Source organism: Monodon monoceros, unplaced genomic scaffold (genome assembly GCF_005190385.1).
Source record: "Monodon monoceros isolate NGI ecotype Baffin Bay Population unplaced genomic scaffold, NGI_Narwhal_1 Super_Scaffold_16, whole genome shotgun sequence".
Lineage (NCBI taxonomy): Eukaryota > Metazoa > Chordata > Mammalia > Artiodactyla > Monodontidae > Monodon > Monodon monoceros.
Window position 1 is genome coordinate 66,889,839 of NW_021703772.1, and position 26,233 is coordinate 66,916,071.

Genomic DNA, 26,233 nt, shown 5'->3' on the forward strand with positions numbered 1-26,233 from the left:
AGAATTTTCTGGCAAAATAAAATGTATGTCAAAATTACGCAAAAATACTTGAAATTAAGTCTTGTTAGCTAAAATATATCACATTTGTGAAAGATTCAGTTTTGATAGTGCTGGAAATCTAAGATGGTATAAATCCCTTCTTTCTTAGTTTTATATTTTAAAGAAAAAGCCAAAACCTTTCTTTTATAAACCACTATCATGTAGCAGGGTTTTGTTCCAGCTGAAAAAAATTTTCTGTTTATTTCTACAATATAAATAGTGTGCGAGTCACCCCAGAAAGGGATATACTGGGTATTTCAGAGACCTGAATCATAATCTACTTGGGGGTAGGTCTGGCTCACAAGGGTAAATTTAAGAGTTTCTGCCCTTTGCTGCTGGGGTGGGGGGCACGTCTAGGAGCATATTATCTCTGGACTGCTTTTGGAATTAAGGGGCACAAGATAAAGTTGGTGATTCTTTTTACCCTAGGCTGAGTAGTGATCCCTGATTGGAAATTCAGTGGAGTTTCGTGGTAAGAATGTTTATGGGTGGGAACTACAGGGTGTGTCTTCCCATGGAATGTCCACTCCAAGGAGAGGTCTGGAGTATTGTAGGCCATGGAGGGGATTAACCCTGGGGTGGGGCAGCAGTAGGTCACTTAATCTTCCCCAATACTGATTTTCGGGCAGGAGTTTTTGAAGGGTAGGATCTTCACAGATAAAGAGTATGTGCTTAAAAGTGTTCTCTCCATATACACAGCATTAGTAAAAAAAAAATGGATGTTTCAAAACTTTAAGTATTCCTAGAAGTCTTATTGAGCCAAAAGAACTTTTAAGTGATTTGAAAAGGGAATTTTTCCCCCCTTATGGCATCTAGTGCTTGTTAAGGTACTTTACATATGCAATTTTAATACATAGTGTTTAGCAGTGTTTCTGTGTGGTTGGTACTGAGCTATTTGAACGTTGAGGAAACTGAGGCCCAAGGTCACATACTGAGTAAAGGAGCCTGAATTCGGCCCTAGGTATTAACTTGTGTTATATGTTTCTTAGTCATGATGCTTTGTAAAAAGCTGACCATTTTCAGTTATGAGATAACCAAGACCCTAACTCTTCTTTCAGGAGCAAATGGGAAATTGGTTTGGGAAGTGGATCTACTCCTTACTTAAGACAGCCTCTCTTATGCATTTATCAAAGGAGGATTTGGATTAAAAAAATAAAATAATTGAGCACTTATATATATTTTTTCCCCACTGTGCAACCCGCTTCAGTGCCTGCAGCCTACAGGCAGAAGCTGGGCAATGGTTCCGAGCCAGTTTGCTCCAGCATGGGACACTATGTGAGGCCCAGGGGGATGGGTCTGCCATAAATCCAAACCCATGCATAGCACTTATCTTTTTAAATATCTTAATACAAATGTGTAGTATCAGTTTTCAGTTTCAGAACATAAAAGAAAACCTAGCTGTTTTAAATAGAAACGAAGGGAATGATATTGATAAAAGTGTTGGCAGTTAAGAGCAGCAGGACCTAGGCTAGGCCTTTAGGTGTGTTAATGCCTTTTATCTGGCCTGGCAGGGGCACTGCTGCTTCTGCTACAGTCAGGAAGGTGGAGAAGCTGCCCTTAGAGTATCGCTGTGATGCAGAAAGAAAAAAAAAAGTGTCCCATCCATGCTTTGCTTTCTTATACCCATGAGATTAGTTACTGGACAAAGGAGTGCTGTGGCAGCAAAACCCAGCATCTCACAACCTTGCTTAGCTCACTTTCTTCTTCCTAATCTCGTGCCTGCATATCTAATTTGTAGACCCGTGGTTGCAAGGGAGCCTGGAAAAAGAAACATGTAGGGTTTTGGCCTCTGTCATACAGGAAGGTACACAGGAAGGACATTGGTATGGACGTTGAGCTCCAGTCCACTATATCCATCCTACCATTAATACCATTAAAAAAGAATCATGGCGATGGAGGAGACCTGGCTTTGTTTTCCATGACCACATTTCCTGACCTTCCTCACCTCTGACCCTCATTAAAATATCACCTTGGGCCTTTCTGGTCCTATGTCCTGTGGAAGATTTTCCAATCTTTCCAGTGTTTTGAGGGAGTACATATATAGTTGACAAGATTTTTTTTTTTCTAACAATAATTTAATTTCTGAGAAACTGCCATCATGATATGTTAGCAGCTTCTAGATATAATCTGTTTGCTGTTAGGATGAGTGTTCCTTTTTTTTCCTTCCAGCTTTATTGAGATACAGTTGACATATAGCACTTTATAAGTTTAAGGTGTACAGCGTAATGATTTGACTTATGTACATCACGAAATGATGACCACCGTAAGTTTAGTGAGCATCCAGTAATCTCATTTAAAAAACATTTTTTTCCTTGTGGTGAGAACACTTGGGATTTGATCTCAACTTTCATATATAACATAGAGCAGTCTTAATTATACTGATCATACTGTACATCACATCCCTAGTACTTTTTTATCGTATAACTGGAAGTTTGTACCTTTTGACCACCTTCATTCTGCCCTTCCCCACCCCTGCCTCTGGTAACCACAAAGATTTTTTTTTTAACCATGCCATTCGGGAATTTTTTGGTGAATAAATACTTTTAAAATAAATATTTGATTAATATGTGCAGTTATACTTTTTTTAAAAACATTTTTAGGAGGTTGGATATTATAGCAAATGGAGCAAGGGATGCTGGAGCTAAACTCTAGTTCTTAATCCCAAAGTACCAGAAAAAAGTAGTTAGTGATATAACTCTGGGAGAGTATTCAGCAGAGTACTTTTTCAAAGGTAAGCTGCAGAGAATAAAGTGTGTATGTACAATATAAGCTTATGTATTTATATATACCTTATTTCTGGATGGAAAGTAATTTAGATGTGGATTTTCCTGGAGATTTCTGATGGGAGTTATCTTTTGGAGAGCACATTATAAGGCAATAGTTCAAGTTATGCAAAAGTGTGGAAAGGAAGGAAGTTATTTCTAAGCTAAAATTGTGTCTTTTGGCATTGTTTTTAGTTCAGGTGCCTAAAACTGTCAAAAGCTGAATTGGCTTCTAGAGAGAAGTAGTGTCCTCCAAAACTTTCCCTCAGTGACCGTTGCTGTGTTATGTAAACCATGTTTCCTTTTCTGGAGGTCCTTGTGTAGTCTTTCCAGTTTTTTCTTTACTGATCTTCTTAAAAGTTTTTATGCTTAGTGAGCAAATATAAGATACCAGTTTCTAAGCTAAGAGAAAAAATTGAGGAAGGAGTCTTTGGTTCATGTTTAATTATAGAGAATTTGTATTCATATTTTTATCTTGATATTTGTATTTTTATCGCCTTCATCTGTTTCCTCTCAATGCATTTGAGTATAAGAAAAAAAAGAAAAAAAGCACAACTGGTAAGCTAAAAAAACCAGCTGGCTGTTTTGGAAGTGTTCATGGTTATGTAATTGGCCCAATATGTATAAAACGTCCATCAACTTAAGGGCAGGAAAGTAAGTAGTAATCTTAGCTGAGCATTATCCAGTTACACTCAATTATTACTTATTTTGGAAAACGTCCTGTAAAAGGGGTAATTGCAGAGAGAATATCTGCAATTACAATCTAGATTTTGATGTGAGAAATAGGCTTGCTGATTATAGGTTTTCAGGTAGATATTTAAGTAGTAATTAAATTAATCTTCTCACCTATTCTGAAATCTGAATAGAAATAATACAATGCTAAAAATATAGAGACTTTTGAGAATTAAGGGATTGGCTAAGTATTCAGCTGTACCCTCTGAACCTCTCTACTCAGGGATAAACACGTTACACACCTCCCTCTGCTTGTCCATGTTATTCATGCCCTTCAAGAACATTGTGTTTCCTTTGGAAGATAGTCATTCTCCTAAGCGCAGAGGTAATACCAATACTAGCTTTTCCCTGTGCCCTGTTTTTGCTTTATATTCTATACTCTTGCCAGAGGGGATGTAAAAAATCAAGAATCTTACTGCCTTAGAGATTGATACCAATTCTCACTACTTTGGAGATTGATACTGTCTGGCCAAACACTCTTGGCCATGTAAACCATGTTTTCTTTTCTGGAGTTCCTTGTGTAGTCTTTCCATCTTTTTTCTTTACTTATCTTCTTAAAAGTTTTTATGCTTAGTTAGTAAAATAATAAGATACCAGTTTATAAGTTAACAGAAAAATAGCTGCCCTTCCCCTGCCGTTTTTTCTCAGTTGCTCTAAACTGTCATCATGATCTCTATTAAGATGGAGTATTTGACTCATCCAGTACCCTATCTTAATGTTTTGTGTGTGTGTGTGGTTTTTTTAATTTTAGAAACAAAAACAAAAGCCCCCTCTCTTGTGGTCCTGCCAACTATCTCCCTTGTTGCTACTGGAATTAGCATACCTCTGAAACGATAAAGTCAGAAATTTCACTCACTCTACAGATTCTTTTTTTTCTTTTAAAATTTTTATTCATTTGTTTATTTATTTTTGGCTGCATTGGGTCTTCATTGCTGCGCACGAGCTTTCTCTAGTTGTGGTGAGCGGGGGGTACCCTTCGTTGTGGTGTGTGGGCCTCTCACTGCAGTGGCTTCTCTGTTGTTGTGGAGCACGGACTCTAGGTGCGTGGGCTTCAGTAGTTGTGGCTCGCAGGCTCAGTAGTTGTGGCTCGCAGGCTCGGTAGCTGTGGCGCATGGGCTTAGTTGCTCCGCGGCATGTGGGATCTTCCTGGACCAGGGCTCGAACCCGTGTCCCCTGCATTGGCAGGCGGATTCTTTTTTTTTTTTTTTTTTTTTTGCGGTACGTGGGCCCCTCACTGTCGTGGCCTCTCCCGCTGCAGAGCACAGGCTCTGGACACGCAGGCTTCGCGGCCATGGCTCACAGGCCCAGCCGCTCCGTAGCATGTGGAATCTTCCCACACCGGGGCACGAACCCGCGTCCCCTGCATCAGCAGGTGGACTCTCAACCACTGCACCACCAGGGAAGCCCGGCAGGCGGATTCTTAACCACTGCGCCACCAGGGAAGTCCTCTACAGAGTCTTATCCTCCTCTCTTTCCTACTAAACCCATTCTACTACTCTTTACATCTCTTCTTATATGTTTTTAGTTATCTGGCTTCTTATGCATTTATTTCTTTGTTCTGTCTAACCTCCCAGGTCAGTCATTTAAACTGCCTTCAATAGCCAGCTCAGTTTCAAGTTTTCTTTTCTCCCTAGACAAACTTTGGCTCAACATGCCACCAACCGTAAACCTGAATCAGCCGAAATTATAATATCCCCCTTTTCAGTCCTCCAGCTAGTGGGTGCTACTGGAGGGAGAAAGTGGGCCTGGATAACCTGGTGGCAGATTCTCTGCCTATATCTCATGTAATTTTCTGAACCTCCATGGAAGTTACTGTTATCATCTTTTTCTACATTTAAAAAAAAAAGAAAAAAAGAAGAAGAAGAAGATGCCAAGTTGATTTGAATCCAGGCCTTCTGATGCATGATAGTTCAATAGATGCAGTAGTTCCAAATGTCACGTCTGCACATCAATCTTTCTTGGGGAAGAAAGTCTCTCTTCCCCTGATTGTCAAAAAAGACTCCTGGGCTTCACTATGGGTCAGCTTTAAGCCATGGTCTTCATAGCAATTCCTATGACCAGAGTAATGCCAGCCTCCAATTGGTTTGGGCTTGAATTATTGTCAATCGCAGCAGTAAGGTTGTGAGATTTTTGCTGCTTCTTTTAGGCCATTAGGGCCCACTTATGTGGCTAGCTTATGGAAATCAACCCCCCTAGTCACCAGAACTGCTAAACTGTACAAGAAGTATGAAATAGATATTGAGGAAGCTAAGAGTCTATTATGGTGGCTGTTATTTTTATTCCCTATAACGAAAGGGCTTCTTACACTTTCAAATTCTAATCGTTTATTTCAGATTTTGTTACAGAAATTAAGACTAAATCATAAGAGAGGAGCATCTGAAATCAATAATAGAACAATTTTGTGGGGTTTACTTTCTCCAGAAGCCTCATATGGGTCTAGGGAAAGTTTTTTTTTTTTTTTAATTAATTTATTTTTATTTTTGGTTGCCTTGGGTCTTTGCTGCTGCGCGTGGGCTTTTTCTAGTTGCGGCGAGCGGGAGCTACTCTTTGTTGCGGTGCGTGGTCTTCTCATTGGGTGGCTTCTCTTGTTGCGGAGCACAGGCTCTAGGCGCACGGGCTTCAGTAGTTGTGGCACTCGGGCTCAGTAGCTGTGGCTCACGGGCTGTAGAGCGCAGGCTCAGTAGTTGTGGCACAAAGGCTTAGTTGCTCCGCGGCATGTAGTATCTTCCTGGACCGCGGCTCAAACCCGTGCTCCCTGCATTGGTAGGTGGATTCTTAACCACTGCACCACCAGGGAAGCCCATGTGTTCAAATACTCTTGATGTATTTCTCCATGCAGCAAGGACAACTTTGTTAACTAGAATTATTTTTATACTTAGGAAAACTGTAAATTGAACTTAAGACATAATATTCATCTGAAAAGTTAGATGTATTATCTTTTAAATGTCACTGCTTCATTTCAGTCCCTTTATTACCATTAGCTTCCTATTTTATACATGGCTGGTGTAAAAAGTCCGCCTTTTGGGGAGAGGGGGTTAGGATTTCCTCTAGCTATGTTTTTATTTATTTATTATTATTATTTTTTTTTTGCGGTACATGGGCCTCTCACCGCCGTGGCCTCTCCCGTTGCGGAGCACAGGCTCCGGACGCACAGGCTCAGCGGCCATGGCTCACGGGCCCAGCCGCTCCATGGCATGTGGGATCTTCCCGGATCGGGGCACGAACCCGTGTCCCTTGTATCGACAGGCGGACTCTCAACCACTGCGCCACCAGGGAAGCCCCTCTAGCTATGTTTTAATTGAGGAAGACCTCAGCTGTTGCCCATATATCAGCTTCCTATTTTCTTCCTGGAGAATAAGCCTCAGATGTTATTTTTCCTTTCTTGGGCTCAAACACCACTGAAAACACCCCAGCGAGTAGATACCATAGTTAAACGATGACTGGAAATTCTGTACAAGGTTTATTTTTGCTACCATAGCAACTACTAGCAATTGCATTGCCTCTCACTTTTGGATCTCCTAGCGCACATGAAAACGTTTGGTGTAACTTCCCCTGCTGGAAGTTGTGGCTCTCTCCCTGTTTCATCATAAAGAGCTATTGTTTTTTTTTCCTTTAAGAAAACAAAACAAACAAAAACACAAACAAAAAAACCCAACTCTAAATCTTTGTCTACTTCAATTCATTCATGAGGGTCTCTAGAAGTTTTCTCATGAATGTCCAAATACCCTTATTTTTATATCCATTTACTTTTTATATTCATCATTTTAAAAATCATTTATTGACCCTTCTGGTACCAATGAAATTGAAAAATGAAAACGACAAATTTCCTGCCCTAAAGGAATCCACAGTGTAGGAAGGGAAACAGATAAATGCTTCATAAGTATCATATAGAGCTTTTGCACTCTGATTACTTGTGAATGGCCTCTGCTAAGTGCTTAGTGAACACAGGGCAGGGGGCTAGAATGTTCCACTGGGAGGAAGGGGGATGGGTTAGGGATGTCTTCTCAGAGGGATTAACATTAGAACTGGCTTGTTAGGGACTTCCTGGCGGTCCAGTGGTTAAGACCCCACACTTCCACTGCAGGGGGTATGAGTTCCATCCCTGGTCAGGGAACTAAGATCCTGCATGCTGCAGGATGTGACAAAAACAAAAAAACAAAAAAGGACTGGCCTTTTAGAGAGAAGCAGTGCTTTGGACAATGGATGTGCACACATCACCAAAGGAATTCATGGAAGCAGCCATGCAAAATAATTATGTATGTGAACAGCTTCTATATGCTTTAGCAGTGTGTAAGGAACTTGGGAGGACTAAAGAGATATCTATGAATTATTTTGAAAGAATGGAACTTAAAATTTAGTTAGAGATACAAAATACAGACCTGAAAATAGAACAGTAAGACAATCTAGGATTATAAGTATTGTCAAGTGTTTATGGTGTGGCTTCTGCATCTGTGCCTGTGGGGATAGCACTCCCTTCTTCAAGGGTCTTAAAGTGTATTTGAGAATATAAAACACACATAAATGAAACTTTAGCATTTTAGTCAGTCCATAAAATTAATATGAATGAAATTAGAGATCAGTGCTGTGAACACTATGAAATGAGAGAAACCATCATGAGTTGAGGAGAGAAAAGAATCCTGAGAAGGTTATAGTGGTCCACTTGGACCTGCTGCTTCTCTTCTTCATGGCCTAGTTTGGCGCCTAGAAAGAGTGTAACAATATCCACTCCCATCAGTAGTGTTTGATGGTTTGAACTTCATTCTTACCTCTTGCTGCAAGATTAGAATGTCTGATGCCATTATCTCTTAATCTTTGATGTGCTTGGAATGTCTGGGATGGAGGAAGAGATTTTAGTGTTTGGTTCTGGCCAGCCCAGCCAGGGCACGTGTTTCTGACACTGATTAACTGGATGGCCTTTTTCAGGGCCACAGCCCACAACGTGAGAGGTATGCACCCTGCCTTTCTGAGAGACCTGTGGAATGTTGGCATCTATTGTTGGATTATTGCTGTGGAAGTCCAAAAATACATAGTCGTCATACTCACATACTAATCTTACCTTTGTATAATATAAGAAAAAAATGTTGGAAAGTGACAATTTACTGAACTATTGATAACTTTTTAAAAATAAATTTATTTATTTTATTTACTTTAGTTTTGGCTGCATTGGGTCTTCGTTACTGTGTGCAGGCTTTCTCTAGTTGGGGTGAGTGGGGGCTACTCTTCATTGCGGTGCGCGGGCTTCTCATTGCGGTGGCTTCTCTTGTTGCGGAGTGCGGGTTCTAGAGAGCACAGTCTCAGTAGTTGTGGTGCATGAGCTTAGTTGCTCCGTGGCTTGTGGGATCTTCCCGGACCAGGGATCGAACCCGTGTCCCCTGCATTGGCAGGCAGATTCTCAACCACTGCACCACCAGGGAAGCCCAACTATCGATAACATTTTAAACCTAGCCATTTTATTTTAAATATAACTTTCTTTGGGAAGTTATAATTTTCTAGGAGATAAAACTTATACTTGCAATAGATTTTCTTACTATTTCAAACATTCTAATATGTTCAACTTTTGTTAAACATTATGATTAAGTGGTATATTAATAGACATGTTACCTTTATATCCTAATTGCTGTTATGAAGTGTAAATCTTTCATCAGAAATCTACTTGTTATGTTAATAGCAGTCTTAAAATATCTGGCTGGTTTTTTTTAATTGTGATAGAATACACATAACATAAAATTTACCATTTTAACTATTTTAATGTGTATAATATAGTAGCATTTAATACATGTACAGTGTTGTGCAACCACAACTATCCAGTTCCAGAACATTCATCACCCAAAAGGAAACCCATACCCATTAACAGTCACTCCACATCCTCCCTCCCCAGCTCCTGGCAACCACTAATCTGTTTTCTGTTTGGTTTTTGATGTATATACTTCGATATCATAGCTTGCAAAATAATGGAAGTACTCTGGTTTGATCCTTATTGCTCAGTTTATATAGTGGTATAATAAAACTTTTCAGTTTGTTAGACTGATTTTCTGATCAGGTGAGTATTTTTTTAAAAAATACATTAACGGGAATTCCCTGGTGGTCCAGTGGTTAGGACTCCATACTTTCATTGTCAAGGGCGCGGGTTTGATCCCTGGTTGGGGAACTAAGATCCCACAAGCCATGCGGCACAGCCAAAAAACCCCACAAAACCAAAAAACACCAAAACCCAAAATATATTAACCATCATAGAGAGTTTATTTAAGGATAAGCAGCTCTACTTTAGAAATTTTCTTTAATATTAAAACATAAGTAATTCTATTAATGGAGTAAAACAACCTCACACAATTGAAAATAAGTAGGTCAGGCATTTTCTTAAACTTTTATAATACTGAGAATGAACGGCTATAACTGTGCTAGCCATCAAGGTTATTCACACTTTTGTAATCTGTGGAAATCGAAAACTGTAAAACATAAAAGTAAAAGGCAATGCAGGGCTTCCCTGGTGGCGCAGTGGTTGAGAGTCTGCCTGCTGATGCAGGGGACACGGGTTTGTGCCCCGGTCCGGGAAGATCCCACATGCCGCGGAGTGGCTGGGCCCGTGAGCCACGGCCGCTGGGGCTGCGTGACCGGAGCCTGTGCTCCGCAGTGGGAGAGGCCACAGCAGTGGGAGGCCCGCGTACCGCAAAAAAAAAAAAAAAAAAAAAAGTAAAAGGCAATACAGAGTAACAGATGAATTAAAAGTATTATCTAAATGAAAAAATGTCCTAAATTACAAGGATAAAAATTCCCTTTTTCTCTACTGTATAGCCTTCTCTGAGGCTAAAGAAAAAATACCATTATAAAATAATATATGAGTTTGTTCAGGTTTAAAATTATATGCATTGATAATACATGATATTATCAATTTATTTAGAAAAGCATTTTTACTTTTTCCTTAAAAAGCAGTAGTGACATTTGAATACCTAGTTATGCTCTGGATATCTGTTGAAAAGTATCTGTTTTATTGGTTTTCTCTGTGCGTGTAGTTCCTTTATGCCTTCTAAAAAAAAAACCGTTTTGAGCACAGAGTGCTTATAGATACACTCTTTCACAGTGAAGCCCTTTGAAACAAAATCAGGTGGGAAGACTTAATTTGGAGCACATTTGGAATTAAATTTGACTTAAAGTTTAGCGGGCAAGAGTGTAGGTCTAGAGTCAGACTGCTTGGGTTCAAATCTTGCCCCTCAGTTGTACTACTTCATTGACAAGACTCTCTAAGTAGTTCTTATCCTTAAGTATCTTGCAAACAGGCAGAGTGCCTGTTTGTGGGTTGTTGTGAGGAGAGTGAAACAGGGCCTGAGGAGCATTCTACAAAGAGCCTGCTGTGCAATAAGTGTCCAGTGGGTGTGAGCCGCTCCTTAGCCCCGTGATGATGCCAAAGCATTCTTTATCTAAAAATTAAAATGTTAATCCAACATTTGTACAACTCATTAGGAGCAACTTTATTTTCAGCACCCTTTCACAAAACTGTTCCAACCCCTCTCCTTAAGTATCCACATACTTTTTTTCTTTGGACATGGGCCGTTATTGTGATGTTTTTGTCATATAGATATGAGGCACCTAAAAAATAAGACTTTCTGATTAAAAAAAAGTCTAATCATTTAACACAAAGTAGATAAATGACTATTTTCTATGCATTATTCATTGTGATCTACGTATAAGGTGTTGAATCTTGTTTTCATGTTTCTGATTTTAAAGTCGTGAAAATTACTTTTACAATTAAAATGCAACATTGTGCAGTTCAGAATATTACAGAGGAGGACATATTACTCACCGCTGGTGAAATTCTGGAGGGGTGTATGTGTATTTAAAATTCTCCCAAGATGAAAGAAACACCAAGGGGAAAATATGCACATCACAGGCAAGGTATTCTTAAAGGGTGTGTGTTCTAGAGTTTGACGAAGTGGAAGAACACATTATTAACTGGGAATTATATTTACCCCTTGCCCAGAGACCTCACAAGGTGACAACGTATCTTCTTGAAAACACAACATCTCCACTATGTCTTTGCTTACCCTGCCTTTAGATTTCCACTTAGCCTGGCGGAGACACTGGCAGCACCGCCCAGGGCAAACAGTATTTAGGTTTCTAAATCAGGCACAAAGCTGAAAATACACAAAAGTGGAGTGGTTGCTAAATAAATAGGAGTCCTGCAGCTCCTGTCCATACTTTGTGGTGATGATGTCTTTGTAGAGCTCATAACCCAGTATCCTGGCAGTCAAGGAAAATAATATTTAATTCTTCAACTAATGTTTAATTATTAATTATTTTCCAAGAGGAAGCCACACTAAAAAAGTTGGTCTAGGAAAAGCCCTCATGAAAAATCTCAAAACTTTTCCATGTGACTCAGAATCCCTTAAAAAAAATATATATATATATATATATATATGTGTGTGTGTGTGTGTGTGTGTGTGTATCTTTAAGTTTAAATTGACTACTAAATTATAAATTAAAAAATTTTAAACTGATTTACCTCTTTTTTAAAGGGGGAATTGAATAGAATTACTTTCTAAATTGTTTACTACAAAGGTCTGCTTATGTTCTCTTTGGGGCATTAGAAATCTCAATAAGTGTTTGCCATTTCAGTGCTGCAGGCACTGTGCTGAGGACTTTCTCTATGTTACCCCTGAGTACACATTACTACCACCCCATTTCACAGATGAGGATCTAAGATAGAGTGAGGATAAATAACTTGCCCTGGATCACACAGCCACTTAGTGACTAGGCTGGGAATCAGCCTAGGTGGTCAGCTCTATCTTGATAGACTGCCCCACATTTAGCAAAAGTAGCACTTTGCTTGGATTGTAGGACAGGGGAGTGATGCTGTAATTATGTACCTAAACTAAAAAAGGAATAAAAGTTATCATAACTTTACCCCATAAAATATGAAAAGTGCATGAGGCAAGCTTTGTTCTCAACAGGGCTCACACCTCAGGAGCAGTACAACAGGAGAACTTTCCACAGATGGAGGCCTGACCCACATTTCCTACCTGCACATCTCTTACTTTGCTTTTAGTTTTGCATCTAAACTAGTGGAGCTCAATCCCCAAAACTCTTCTTCTTTCCTCCTAGACTGAATTACTGGGACAGTGGCTGGTGGAGGAGCCCTGGTGTGTACGGTCTCTGTTGCAGGAGCTGAAGGGCTTTGTTGGCAGAGGTGCTCGCAGGGGACCCTCCTGCTCTGAGGACACAGCCCTGCCTGGGCCTGAGTGTCTGTGAGAGGCTGGGAGATGTCCTGCAGTGAAAAGACTGACAAGGTATCTCTTGTCAGAATTTAGATTCTGAAGGGAGCTGGTTTTGTGGGGGACAGCCAGACCAACAAAACGTACAAAGAAAAATAACAGTGATATGTGTTTTGAAGAGAATTAAAATAGGGTGATGTGATAGCAACTGCTTTGCTACTGTAGATGAGATCCTTGAAAGTCTACAACAAGCTGAGATCTCAGTGATGAGGAAAGTTCAAAGGGAAAAGCATCCCAGGTCTTGGGAACAGCAAAGGCAAGGCTGTTAAGACTGGGAAGGCTTATGGATAATAGGCCTACAAGAAAGCCAAGCCTGCTGGGGCACAGGGGGCTATGAAAGCGCTGTGAGGGCCTGAGAGGGCCAGTCTTGTTGGGCTTCATTCAAGGATGAGGCTTTTGGGATTCATTCTTAGAGCCGTAGGAAGCCTTTGGAGGATTTAAAACAGGGAATGAATTGATAGTTTATGTTTTAAAATGATCACTGTGGAAGTTTTTGGAAGAGATTGGATTGCGGCGTGAGCGCAGAGGCAGGGAGACTGTAGTGGCGTTGCCGGTGGGAGGGGGTGGTGGGTGGACCTGGGATGGTTGTAGTGGAGATTGAGTATATGGATGCAGCATCTGTTTCGGACTAAATGTGGGCAATGAGGGAAAGAGAGGACTCGAGTTTAATCCTTAGGTTTTTGGCTTGAATGGGGCTGTTTATTGAGATGGCAAAGACTCAGGGAGGAGAGACAAAGATTTCACTTTTGGCATTGTCAAGTTTAGGATGCCTAGTTAGATAGCGACTGGGAGATGTAAAGAAAATGGGTAGCAGTACCCAGGTAGGGTGACCATGCAATTGATTGTGGAGCCGGGGACACCTTTGAGAGTGAAAGGAGGGTGGAGTGGGATTTGGATTTTAAATACTAAAGCTGGGACAACAAAGGCAAATCGGGACTGTCTTGGCGAACTGGAATGTATGATATGTAGGAATCTGCTTCCAGGCAAAGATTTCAGGATTGACAGTATCAGATGTTTAGAATACTACAAAGAAGTCAAGGGAGATAAGAATGGAGAAGAGGCCTCTTCTTCAATATCCACCAAAATAACGAGCATCACTCGTCATAATAAAAGCATAGGACAGCCTTATCTTAGTGGGGTTAGGGGGTGGCAGCCAGATGGGTGTGGACTTCTGAGTGGATACAAGGTAAGAAAATAGAGATGGAAACTATAGTTACTCTTTTAAAGAGGTTTTGTTGTGGCGAGGGATGTTGGCGAAAAATATCTAGAGTGCTATAAGAGAACACTGAGTCTCATCAAAACCCGAAAGGAAGTCCCAGAACTTCCCAGTGGAAGTTCTCAGTTTTATTTTAGGCTACAGCTGCGTGAGATTCAATATTGCACATATGGAAGAAGAACTAATGCTTCTATTAGTGAAAATAATGCTTCTATTAGTGAAAATAATGGGACATGTAATTTTGGATCAAAGTTTCTTTTGCTTTTATTTGAATAATCTGTATTTGATTTTGAATATCCTAGAAAAATCTGAATTGTTGCAAAGATGAACTTTGATTTAAAAAAGGACTGACTATAAAACTTACCCTTTCAGATTACACTTGATTCACATCAGGGCTCATATTGTTTTGGGTCAGTGGGGTGAAGCCGTGTAACTCAAGTATCAGCTTCCATTGACTGTATCGGGGTTTCCATGTAGAAAATGGTGCTTGTCTTGAACCAATTGGAGCATCTGCAGGGAATTTACCTGTTTCTTTTTCCTTTTTACAAAATTAAATGATCTTTTCTCTGAATCTGATTTTTATATACCCAGCTTTCTTCACACTATATACAAGTAATTTTTTCTTTACTATTATATGGATGTGTTTCTTAACACTACCATCTAATGATTAAATTATCTAGTAAGATGTTGCTTAATTTTTTTAAAAAATTGCCTGTGTTGAGAATCTGCAAGCATTTATAACTTTATAAAGGAGACAAAAACGTTGAGTTCTCCGGTTTTAAAATTGCTTGGTAAGGAGTTACTTTTAAAACTACCGTGCAAAACACATTCTCTTCAGAAAAAGGACCTGTGAAAATGTTACACGATCATTCCCGGAATGATTTTGTAAGACCAGTGAATTCCTTCTTTTACATATTTGCCAGAGGTAAGGAGTGCCTGGCACTTACACACATGATAAACAGAAGAGTCAGTAACAGGACGGGAAAGTCGGTTTAACATTCTCGAAGTGTAAATAGTCAAAGGAGCAGTACTGTTTCATAGAGACTTTCTGAAAGAATTGTAAGTATATATGATTTGTAAAACTTTTATAATAATTTCACATTTTCTAATCATCTCCTTTTAAAAATGGTCTAATATTTTCCTTTGAACTATTATTACTCAAAAATTTTTAACGTGTGTGAGAACCATCAGAATTTTTATAGAAAAGGCTGAAGATTTTATGGGCTTTTGAATTGATGTTTTGGAGAGTAAATTACCTGATTTATTTTCCTTGACACACTTAAATGTATGGGCAATGATGTGACTTACGATTGTTTGAGAAGAAAAAAATTTTAATATAATAATTCATTAAACTCCATGTATATATAAAATTAATTACCGCTGTTCATTTCTGTTCTTGATAACTTTCAAGCTTTAAGATGTGGTAAAATTTCTTCAAATTATCGTGAACATTTCAGTAAGCAGTATGATAATTATACTTATCTAGGGTTTTCACTTTTACAAAGTACTAATCACTTTCTTTTTTAATACTTACAAGAACCCTGTAAAGCAGACTTTGGATGTTTTCTTCATTCAACATCAGGAAACAAGCAAGCTGAGATTCTGAGGTGTGAAGTTACTTAACAGAGAAATTCACACTAGAATGAAGCATTTTGATCCCTAGATTTGGGCTCTTTCCCTTATACCGTCCTGGCATGGGACCTCTCTGTATTAACACCCCTTTAGGTAGTGAGTAAAAACAGCATTTAGTAAAATTTACCTGAATAAAAAAAAAAAAACACACGCAAAAATCCCAATGGTTAACACATTACTCTTAGAGCAGACCCTGAATGTAATATTAACTCTGTCAGCATGTAATGTGAATAAGAAAGTTGCTAGTGGAAATTCTGACTTAGCTGGTCCTTGATTACATATAACCTTGCTTGCTTAACTAACCAAAGAACACGGCTTGACTCATCACTTCACTTAGAGTACTGTACTTCTTTTGTAAAAATGTGAAAATACGATTTGTAAAACTTTTAAAATAATTTCACATTTTCTAATCATCTGCTTTGAAAAATGGTCTAATATTTTCCTTTGAAAATATTTATTCTCTTTTTAAAGGCCATACTAACCCCAATAAAGATGTTAAAAAAAAATTAAAATAAAATAAAGGCCATACTAACCTCATCCCTTAAATAGATGCCTGGCATTATATAATCTTAGATGAAATGTGAAAATGAGTCTTTTTGTATATGCTAGAATTTGGGGGTAGAATATCTGTGGAGATTTGGTGACTTAAAAAAATAATAAGCTGAAGAAAAATGTGAGCTAGCATTGTCTTGTGGTGGAAACTATTTTTTTCCACCTTTATTGAGATATAATTGACATAGAACATTGTGTAAGTTTAAGGCGTACAGCATGTTGATTTGATACACTTATTTATTGCAAAATGATTACCACCGCAGCTTTAACTAACACCTCCATCACATCACATAATTACCATTTCTTTTCTTTATGGTGAGAACATTTAAGATCTACTCTCTTAAAACTTTTCAAGTATGTAATAGATTATTATTGGCTGTAGTCACCATGTTGTACATTAGATTTCCAGAATTTATTCATCTTATAACTGGAAGTTTGTACTCTTTGACCAACATCTCCTATTTTCTCTACTCCTTAGCCATGGTTAACACCATTTAGTGTCTGTTTCTCTGAGTTCAGCTGTTTTAGATTCCACATGTAAATGGTATCATACAGTATTTGCCTTTCTCTGTCTGATTTATTTCACTTAGCATAATGCCCTCAAGGTCCAGTCATGTAGCCACAAATGACAGGATTTCCCTTTTTCTCCTAGCTGAATTGTATTCTGTTATATATATATATATAATAGGTTATATCTATAAATCTATCTATCTATATATATCTGTGTCACATCTTCTTTATCCATTCATCCATTGATAGACATTTAGGTTGTTTCCATATCTTAGCTATTGTGAATAATGTTTAAATGAACATGCAAGTGCAGATATTTCTTTGATATCCTCTTTTTATTTCCTTTGGATATATACCCAGAAGTGGTATGCTAGATCATATGGTAGTTCTGTTTTGAATTTTCTGAGGAAGATCCATACTGTTTTCCATAGTGGCTGCACCAATTTACCTTTCCACCAACAGTGCATAAAAGTATTACTTATAACATAGATGTTTAGTATTTAAAGAAGTCTTCTTAGAAATGATAAGATTATAAAAACCTTAGAGAGTAGAGAAAAAGTAAGAATTATTTGTATCTAGGAAAGATTTTACATGTTTCAAATTATAAATCAACTTGCTATTATAAAATATATCTTAAATCTGGAAAATAATTTGATAGAATCAAAGTGGTTTTATATATATATATATTTTTTTTTTTTTTTTTAACAAGAGCTATGTTTCTAAGTACCTTGTAGAAATCTGACTTGCATAATTCAAATTTAGTTTTCCCATGGAAATAAATACATGAGATTTATATTTTTCCAATTTCACTCACAAAGAAACCTTATCATACCCAAGGTTCACATAAGTCAAAATAACAAAAAATGCAATATCATATTTTATCTCCCTTGTTTGTTATTGTTATTATCTCCCTCTGGTTAATTGCTGCTAAACACACACTGAGGATTAAAAACTAAACAAATCCATTTATCCATGTAGTCCATGAGGTCAGATAGTTGAGTCTATAAATAAGCAGATTTAATGATGCCATTAATAAGGAAGAGGAGAATGTCCTTCTCCAGTGTCTTGTTTACTCCCACTAAGCATATGTTCTTTAGAAAGCAAATTACTGAATCAGATGGAATAGGAAAAACTAAGGTGAGTAATAGAATTATTTAACACAAAGTCATTATACATTCAACATTAAGAGCATAATTATATTCCATGTTCATGTTTGAAATGATTATGCATTAATCTTTAGAATTAAATTTGGGTATTTTCTGCAGAATCTTGGAGTTATATAGTTATGACTTTAAATGGATTGTGTGGATGCCTTCTTATCACTCATTAACCTTGTCAAAAGAAAGAGGAGAGTTATTTGTACAAAGACAGATTGCAGTGGTTAGTCTATATATATATATGGAGATGTACAACTAGAAACTCATTTTTTCTAAACCCCACAGTTTCAGTCTTCCCACAGTGCTGTCCCTGGTAATGACTCTCTTTCCCCCCTTTCCTTTTTTTTTTTTGAACTTCAGCCTATTGTCAATTATGTCATTGAACTCTCAAGTCATATGGAAAGTCCTTGGTAATTCTATTTGTCAAGGTAACTTGTTTGTTAACAGTTTTCACTTTGTAAAAAATGTACCTACCGAAGCTCTTTTTTTCCCCCCAAAGAGAAACTCTTTGGAAAACAATGTAAAACTGTTGTTTAAACAAACAAAAAAATTGGATGGAGTATTAAATTGATGACTGGTTACATTTGATTGAGGGTTTCTTGGTTTTTTTGTTTGAGAATTACTCTTGTGGAATCACATAAAGATGATTTACCAGTTTTCATAGTGAATTGGAAAAAAGATTGTTGGTCAAAGTTACCTGTCATTTCTTGAAGGGCAGATATCAATACATTAAAGAGATCTCATCTAATTCATGAAAATATGCAATAGTCTATCAAAGAGAAATAGAAAAAGGATGTAGTTTTGCTTTTGAGATAAAATATAAATAACATTCTTTATCTTTTCTAGTTTTTATTTTTTTTTTTACTTTTATAGTTTTCCTAAATGTAAAAATAACATGGGAATGGTGCTTAAGAAATTTGGGGGACAAAAAGGAGAATGTAATTGTCTTTTTGTGAGATCACTGCAATAAATATATCCAATTAGTTTTTATTTTAGGATCAAAAAGTGAATGTGTTGTTATTATTTTAGCTCTTTTATCTTGGCATTTATAATAACAGGACCACACCTATTATACCAGAATTCTTGTGTTAAAAAAAAGTTGTTAATGGCTTTGATATTCTAAGAGCTATTTTTGAACAAAATGTTTGCTAAGACTTTGTGCTGTATTGACCACCAGTACTTGGCATGTTATATATGTCTTTGTTTCTAGTTCCACCTATTTCCTCAGGGAAAGTTTATATAAATGAGACTACTGTATATTTCTTTGTCATTTCCTTCTGTTGTTTCTCAGGAGGAAGAGTTGCAATGGATTTTACAGTATTTCTACACTACATTAGCTACCTTTCTGTGGAAATGAAACATATGGTAGTTGGGAGGGCCTGCAATAGTATTCTGGGTTGCTTAAATCAGGCAGATGACAAAAATTTACTTTTTAGAATGTGGGTGATTTCCTTTATTTGAAAGGACTGTGGTTTTATACAGCACAAAGGCATGGTTCTGATGAATTAGTCTTTAGCATACACGTCTCATGGTTTTCTTCAGGTGAGTCAGTGCTTCTTTCAGATGTTGTCCCCAAGAAAGTAACAATAAATTGTATTTACTGGATAGGTTCACACAATGTTGGTTTTTTTCTTTCCAATCTGTCACTCCAAATAGAACTTTAAGATCGCTGATTGTTGTTTCATCAGAGCTGGATGCACACAGTAGGAGACTGAGCAACAGAATGGCATGGGAGAAAGGAGATGGGCTTGGAAATGAACTACCCTGGGTTAAAACCTAGATGGGCAGCTCACTCACTGTGACTGAGGACAAGTTAATTCTCCTCTTGGGGATTTGTTCCTTATGTTGTAAAATACAGATAACAGCTACTCACAAGGTTGTTGTTAAGAATTAACCGTAATGCATACATAGCTTCCCGCCCCTTGTATCTTAATACATTGCACTGTTGATGTTATTAATGGGTGCTTTACCAGTGCTCACTGATTGATCAAACTAAAGACACCTAAAGAGAAAGGAAGAACAAGGTAACATTTGGGACTTTTTATGTGTAGTTGAGTAAAATGGGACAATAATAAACTATTAATTTTTTGAGTACAGGAACTGATTTTTATTTTCTGTACCCAAAGTTAGTGTAGGTGCTGAATAAATGCTTGTTGTATGGGAGTGTGTGTGTGGGAAACTAGTGTTTCTTTACCTCCTGGTGCAGAGTTCTTTCTCATGTATCATAACCTTTAACTCTGTATGATTACTCCATTAAGGGAGCTCATTTTAATTTATAATTTCACCTTTTTCACAAACAGAGATATAAAGTACATTCTTACTTGCTGATGATCGCAGGAGAATATATATAAAATAATTTCTTTGGAAGAGTTGACTAACAATGTAAGAAAATATTAGTAAAAGGTAAATGACTTTATGTTAGACGGGAGGAGGAAGAGAAAACTGTTTTAAAGGGCTATAGATGTTAGGAATCCTAGTGGTTGTTTGATTTTTTTTGTTTGTGGTACGTGGGCCTCTCACTGTCGTGGCCTCTCCCGTTGTGGAGCACAGGCTCCGGACGCGCAGGCTCAGCGGCCATGGCTCACGGGCCCAGCCACTCCGCGGCATGTGGGATCTTCCCGAACTGGGGCATGAACCCGTGTCCCCTGCATCGGCAGGCGGACTCTCAACCACTGCGCCACCAGGGAAGCCCAGTTTGATTATTTTTATACATTGCTTTAAAGACAATCAGATTTTAGTGCGATTGGGAATAATTTACTCCTTGTACAAGTTTTCCTTGTTTTCTGAGAATCAGGGTCAAATGGTGAAAGGAAACTGTCATTTCATACCAAATATATCAAATGCCCTATCCTAGTGTGTTTCTAAGAAATAAGGTTTTTTTTTTTTAATCGGGAAAACATTTGAGGACCTGACTCTATGTGTGTGTGTGTGTATCTATCTGAAAGAGAGAATTCATTCATTCAACAATATTTTATTAAGCACCTTCTTTGTGCCCAAAATATTCTAGATACTTCAGGATATAGCACTAAACCAGAGAGTAAAAGTGCCTGGACTCAGTGAGCTTTCATTCACTAATCAGAATTCACTAATCTGAACTAATCACTAGTCAGAATTGTGACCATTTAAAGTAAGCCATTGGAACATTACTGTCATTGTATGAAAAGTATAGAGTATGTAAACTGGAATCTCTTTGCTTAGTATACCATTATGTGCTTGCAATAAATAAAGAAATACCTAAAGATAATTAAGGAAGTAGAAAGGCCAGCTCTTTCACAGAGATCTTTATCTCTGTCAATATTCTTTGTCAATAAATATTATTTGGTTTTCAGTTTCGTTGTGATTTTTTAGTTATGATGGCACAAATAAGATTTTTAATAGATTTTTTACTTCCCTTTACTAAATTATTTACTTGGGGATTGAAAATAGTCATGAAAGCATTTAATTAATAGGAATGAATTGTTTCTGGGGGAGGGATAAATTGGGAATTTGGGCTTAACAGATACATACTGCTCTGTATAAAATAGATGGACTGCAGGGACCTGCTGTGTAGCACAGAGAACAATATTCAGTGCCTTGTGGTGGCCTGTAGTGGAGGGGAATCTGAAGAATAACCTGTGTGTGGTGTGTATGGCTGAGTCACTTTGCTGTACACCTGAAGCACTGTGGGTCAACTATACTTCAATAAGAAAGCAGGGGTGGAAAGAGAAATAAATTGTTTTAGGTAATTCTTCCTTGGATAAAAGGGATTATTTCTACAGAAGGTTAAAAATGATAGTTTCTGGAGAGTTATACTTATGTATTTATATCTCACTACTGTTTAGATTATTATTCTATTGAGAGAAAAATTAGTACCATTTCTGACATGTTTGATCTGACCCATAGTGTTCTAATTTTTTACTATCTGTCTTATAAAATTCAGCGGAAATTAAGAGACAGCTGGTGTGATTTTTGCTTGGACTGCAGGTGTTTGGATGAACTAACTAAATTGAGTTTTGGGTCACAGTTTCTTAAAAGATTTGTCACTGAATGGATCAGAGTTTTCCAGGAATCTTATGTCTAGTAATACTGTAGAAGCTCTTAAATTTTAGTCAGCTCAGTCACTGGGTCAGGTAAGATTTCCATTCCCTTAGTAAAACATGCCGAATGGCTGTCCTGGCACAATGAACCCCCAAAGCAGTAAGCTACTTTCTAGATTGCCTGTACATGCCTCTTGTTCTATTTTATCAAAAACTTGTTTTGACTGTTTCCTAACCTGTTAAGGCCTGTTTTTCCAGTTACTTATTGTAATAATGTAATTAACCTAAATAATCACATGATTTGAATTCATTAAGAGAGTTGTCCTATAAAAGCGAAGTTAAATACTTCAGAAAGAATCTGGTGAGCCAGCTACCCTGTCCCTCCAAAAAAAGGTACTATTGAATTATATGTGAATGAGACAACTGAAAGAATGAAATAAAATGCTAAAATCAAGGAATTTGCATTCGAATTGCTTGCAGGTGTCTTGAAATCCTTGGCTTACTTGAAAAAGTTAGAAGCGGAAGGCAAGCCTTTATGTGCTAATTATACAAGAAGTACAAGGTGAAAATTTAGTCAGTGGGCACAGCTGCAAATACAAACATTTCACTCTACATCAATGAATAATTTATCTGTGTATTTTAAGTTAAAATGACTAAGGTTTAATTGAACTTTGATTTCCCACTTTAAGTGGTTTTTTAAAGTAATCTACTGATTAGAAATGTTAAAGGATTTTTGTTATATTTGCATTCCTTTTTTATCATTTTCCTAAATCTCTATTCTCAAACTGTTTTCTGTAAGATAACATTAATATCTATTCTATTTATATATTTAAAAACTCGATAGATTTTTTTTCTCCAAGTGAAAATTTTAAATATATAAGAAAAATACAGAATACATTTATGTAGTTTTATGTGTGAGTTTAAAAGTACAGTTTGGAACTACACTTTGTTGTATAAGCAATACTTATGGGGGAATCTTATCTTTTCTGGGTTTAGGTAGGAAGCTAGTATATAAGTTAAATGCAGTTATGCTGTGTTTCCATTACACCAACTACCTCTTCCTTTGTTAGATATGTTAGTCTATTCAATGATTGTTACTTTGTATCTTGTCTTAAATATATTTAATTATATTATTCATTATATTTAGTGTATATTTAATATTTATACTAACCCATTGATCTGTAGTTGAAAGAAGAATGGCTTAATGGAAAAGCAGAATCTTATGGTCCTTGAGCTGTTTTAATTATAATCAAAATGTTTCTTGGATAATCAGTTTGTGTCTGAAGCTCTGTTTGGTACAGTCTACATGTGGCTTATAATTCTTGAATATCTATTGGTCTTTCCTGAATATGTGATCATTTTAAATGCCAGTGACTTCAAATAACTTTGAGGAATCATGGCTTTAAACTATTTTCTTGTGCCTGGTGGGAATTGGGAGGAATTATTACACTGAGTACTAGCGAGAGGCTATATTGGTTTTGTTGTGAAGTCTTCACATGAATGATGTACCAAGAAGGGGTGTGTATAGACTTGCCTGTAAATGTTCATAGCAGCATTATTTACAATAGCCAAAAAGTAGAAACAACCCAATGTCCATCAATTGGTGAATGGAGAAGTAAAATGTTGTATATTCATACAATGGAATTCTGTTGGGTAACAAGAAGTAACAAAGTACAGATACATGGTACAACATGAATGAACCTCAAAAGAATTATAGTCAGTGAAAGAAGTCAGACACAAAAGGACACATATTGTATGATTCCATTTATATGAAGTATCCAAAAAGGCAACTATATAGAGACAGAAAGTTGATTAGTGATTGCCTAGGGCTTGAGATGTGTTAGAGTGAGGGCAAAGATATTAGAAAGAAAAATGATGATCTTTGCGTACCTGAAACACTTACTAGGAATAGTAGAGTGGAAGAAGTAATAAGGACTTTTGTTTTTAAATATATCTTCTGTGCTATTATTGTACCTAACAGAATTAATAGTTCCTTTTGCATGTCATCCAACACCCAGTTTTATTTAAATTTCTCTAACAGTCTCTTTGTCCAAATTGGATTGAGTTTCACGCATTACTTTGGTGGTTTTGTCACTTAAATCTCTCATTCTATATCAGTTCTTACCCCCGCCCCCATCTTTTTCCCCACAGTTTCAATTTGTTAGAGAAACTGGATTGTAGACTATCCACATTCTAGATTTTGCTAATTATTATGTTTGATAATTATTAAAGTTGAACTATTTGAGCATAATCAGAAAATGACTAATTCTTCATCCAAAAGAATTAATTTTCCACAGAGCTGAGAGCAAGTAAGCTAGCATTTAGGAGCCTGTAGCAACTGTTTAAGATAGAAATCAGCAGTCTTTCAGAAATTAGCAGCCTTGGGTGTTCTAAGACTTGATTTATTCTGTTATATTGCTACATTTCTCCTGGTAATAAGATGGATGGAAGACAGTGGGAAACTGTGAATCATTCTCCGTGAGGAAAGGTGAAAGGGGCCTAACAGGTGGTTGGCACAAAGACCCCCCCCCCCAACGTAAAAGCAAAAACCATGGGTCCGGGGTTTGAAAGTTGTGCCACTTAGTGAGGGAATAATTGAAGGAAGTCTTGGCAGAATTCTTGGGTTTTAATTCTTATTTTGTTGTATATGAAGTAATGTCTAGGTTGATCTTTTAATGCTTTATTTTCCAACAAAAGAAACTTTTAGATCAAATGCCTTAATGCTTATATATGTGTGTGTAGTTTGCCAACAGTAGTGATTTTACCTAGAAGCATAGGTAAGGACCTTTTATAGACATTTAAAAATGTGACCTTTTTTCTTATTGAGAATATGTTTTCCCTACATGCCTTTGTTTTAATAACGTTTTTTTTAAATATCAGCATTTTCACTTCTGTATTGATATAACAGATTTGTGTTATGAATAATGGTATTTGTGTTTTTAAAATAGATCATTTGTATGTCTTTCACTGAGTCTATAAATGAGAACCTCTTGGCTCAGTAAGATAGCCTGTGAATGAGGTTCTGTGTAGGTAGGACTTCTTTATTATTAGCCATTAAATAGAACAATACATATTGATGGAAATCATTGGTGGAGATCATTGTGGAGATCATCATTCTAATACCTTTGCCTTTATTTTAGTCCAGTGCGTCTCAAACTGTAATGTGCTGGACCACTAGTATATATCACCTGGACCCCATATGCAGATTCTATTTAAAAAGGTACAACATGGGGCCACCCAAGCAGATCTGTATTAGAAACAAGTTCCATAGCTGATTCTAATGCTCATTGAATTTTGAGAATCACTACCTTAGAAATATTTTTATTGTGTTTTACTTTTCAATAGTTTGACTTGGAAGAAATTGCAGAAATAGTGCAGAGGTTTCCCTCTGCCTTCCTCCAAGCTTTCCCCAATAATAATGTCTTACATAACCATAGTACATTATCAAAACCAGGGAAGTGACTTTGGTACAATACTATTAACTTAAGTACAGACCTTATTTAGATTTCATCAGCTTTTACATGCATTCTTTATTATTTTTAAAAATTTGTCTTGATTTATAATTCTATGAAATTTTATCACATGTATGGATTCGCGTGATATTCCACAATCAGAATACAGAACTATTGTGCCACCATAAAGGAACTCCCTCACGTTACTTTTTTTAAAAAAAAATAAATTTATTTATTTATTTTATTTTTGGCTGTGTTGGGTCTTCACTGCTGCGCGTGGGCTTTCTCTAGTTGCGGCGAGCGGGGGCTCCTCTTCGTTGTGGTGCATGGGCTTCTCATTGCAGTGGCTTTTCTTGATGCGGAGCACAGGCTCTAGGCACAAGGGCTTCAGTAGTTGTGGCACGTGGGCTCAGTAGTTCTGGCTCGTGGGCTCAGTAGTTGTGGCTCACGGGCTCTGGAGCGCAGGCTCAGTAGTTGTGGTTCATGGGCTTAGTTGCTCCATGGCATGTGGGATCTTCCGGGACCAGGGCTCGAACCCGTGTCCCCTGGATTGGCAGGCAGGTTCTTAACCACTGCGCCACCAGGGAAGCCCCCTTATGTTACTCTTAATAGTTACACCTTGCCTCCAATCCTGGCAGCCAGTGATCTGTTTTCTATGACCATAAGTCTGTCACTTTGGGACTCACATAAATAGAACCATACGGTATGTAACCTTTAGAGACTGGCTTTTTCACTCAGCATAATGCCCTTGAGATTATCCAAGATGCTGAGTGTATCAAGGCTTGCTTTTTTATTGCTGAGTAGTATTCCATTGTATGGATGCATCACAGTTTGTTTATTCATTCTCACGTTGGAGTACATTTGGGCTGTTCCCTGTTTGGGTTTGTTATGAGGAGAGC

The 26,233-nt window shown here is 37.4% G+C and overlaps 1 protein-coding gene and 1 non-coding gene across 6 annotated transcripts in view; one reads left to right on the top strand and one right to left on the bottom strand.

The window, feature by feature from the left end:
- The window catches only part of COBLL1 (cordon-bleu WH2 repeat protein like 1), a 162,156-nt gene that overhangs the window by 52,183 nt on the left and 83,740 nt on the right, over positions 1-26,233 (top strand). The window lies entirely within an intron of this gene.
- On the bottom strand, positions 1,227-1,358 carry LOC114897334. The gene has a single exon (XR_003794061.1). It is a non-coding gene; the product is annotated as a small nucleolar RNA SNORA42/SNORA80 family (small nucleolar RNA).